We start from the raw sequence: 2416 nt of genomic DNA, 5'->3' as shown, positions 1-2416 counted from the left end.
CAGAGCAAGCAATAAAACTCGTCTCTTGGAAGGATCCATCCATGAGAAAGTCGGCGAGTCCTCAAGTCCCGCAATCCCAATGACGATTCTCCTGATTTATGAACACGCACAAATACTGCTGTACGCTGTACACACGCACACGCACTCGCAGATCCAGCATGAGTGATTCTGGCGAGGAGAAATGGGCCCTTCAGTTTATCTTCATTCACCGTACTGTAAACTGACATTTTTGACCTTTCAAGATGAAATATGGGCGCTCGTCTGGCAAATCATTCGTCAACACGAAACGACAAAATATGTGGAGCTCATTCACCCAGAGATTCAGGCCCATTAGAAAAGCTAAAGTACCCCGAAAAGACGGCGAAGACCACGACCAAGACGAACAAGCAGCACCCACATCTTTTTTTTCTCCAATTGTTGCGTCACCCAGACTGTTTTGGAAGTCACTATCATGGGATGTGAGAAACTTGAGAACAGAGTACATCAACTTATTTCAGTACGTACATAGATTCTCAACTAGCTATGTACGTTAGGTCCGAATGAGATGCCTCGTTTTCACTTATCTAAATTCGCCATCTTGTGATTTTGTCACAATCACAATCACGTGCAGTAAACAGTAGAGAAACAAAAAGAAGAGCATAAAGAAGCCCAGCCTCAAAACGAATCATCAGGGCAATTTCTGAATATCAATGCAGAGTGAGCTCTCAATTTCTCTCAAGAGGGGAATGATCCATGAAACTGATCGTTGTTCATTATTGGCCATTTCCTCATGTACTACAATACAAAACAATGTGAAGGGGCGAAAAGTTGATACGAGTTTTCACACCGAAACTTCAAGACTTGAAGTCCAATTTATGGAAAAATGAAGAGGATTATGAAGCCAAATGGTGGCCCAGGCATTTATAGAATATGCCTTACTTGCTTTCCGAATTGATGGTTCGACGATGAAGCTCGAACTTAGCCAAGCCATTTACCACAGGGAGACAGATGCGAATCCATTGTTCCTTGGGTAATTTGTTAAGCAAGGCTTGAAGTATTGAGCAACCATATCTAAACGAATGAGGGGAAACTTTTAGTGCATTGTATTCGTCAGAAAAGGGGACAATTGAATTCCATATGGTCAAGAAGAAGCATGGCTCATCTTTCATCTTGAGCCCATGTCAAGGTCAATTTGCACACAAATGTGAAGAGACTATCGATTGACAAAAAACGCATCCTGTCACATCTCAAATGGAATTCAAGACAAACCTTGAGTCCCTTTCATTTGTCCGTTTTTGGTCGATCTATCCATCCAATGATTTAAGACAAATGTGCAAAATCGGATAGAGAATCTCTGCCGACAAAACATATAACAACAAATATTTCCATCCACAAACAAAAGTGCCAGAGCCAATGACTACATACGTCCGTTCAGGTAGTGGCATACGGGTTGCACCAGACTCGATCAACTAGGTACACCGGATGGGAATGGATTGTGTCATTGTGGTGCTTGGGAGCAAAATTTCAACTCGACAGAGATATTGAATTGGATAGTGGCAAATTGGGGGGCATGCCCAGGCATGCTACCTGAACCTGCTTCGCCCTTAGGGCTAATGAAGCGGTTTTGGAGGGCAAAAACCACCAACCCTAGATTGTAGGAAACTCTGCCAGAGAAGCAAAAATGTTAAGATAGGCTTCCGGGCCGAAATTGGGGTTGGTATACTAGGTTCAGCCAATAGGTATTGATGCTTCTTAAGCAAGAAGGCCGTTTAGCAAAAACCATGACAATGACATTTTTTCTCCTCTTGGACTCGAAGATTGGGTGAAGCTCGAAACTCATTGGGACGATATTTCCAATGACAAAAAAATGGCGGTGTGGACACTTACCGGGTTTGGGGACAGAGGTCCATTAATGGTTGGTGTTCGATGTTGTGACTTATGACTTATCCTCAAGGTCGTGGTCATTCATTAGGCAATCCTTTGAGACGATAGCACAACCAATAAGAATCACGCTGATTCTACAAGGTCAGGATGATCTGGCCAATTTAAAAGAAATCAGTTGGTTGATCGAGGGACTAGATAACAACGAGGAAAAAGAGGAAGCAGCGAGAAGCACAATGCGGACCGCCATTGGATAGTACGTACGTACGTACGTACTTATGTGGCGTGCCAAATGTCTCGGGGTCTAGTCAGAGAAGAGGCGAAGATTCATTCATTCAACGGAGATTTACGATGGACCCTCTCAAGAATTGATGGGTTGGGTTAAAACTCGACTCCCAACCGAGATTGCCCGTCAATTACCGTCAACTGGGACGCTAATTAAAATTCAACACCCTTCATGCGCAAGGCGGATGTACGGTACAGCAGAATTACCGTCAACTGGGACGCTAATTAAAATTCAACACCCTTCATGCGTGGCTTGAGTAAATGTCTGTGG

The sequence above is a fragment of the Tigriopus californicus genome, chromosome 3, assembly GCF_007210705.1.
Source record: "Tigriopus californicus strain San Diego chromosome 3, Tcal_SD_v2.1, whole genome shotgun sequence".
In the NCBI taxonomy this organism is placed as follows: domain Eukaryota; kingdom Metazoa; phylum Arthropoda; class Copepoda; order Harpacticoida; family Harpacticidae; genus Tigriopus; species Tigriopus californicus.
The sequence above is the reverse complement of the archived record's forward strand: the minus strand, read 5'-3'. Positions refer to the sequence as shown.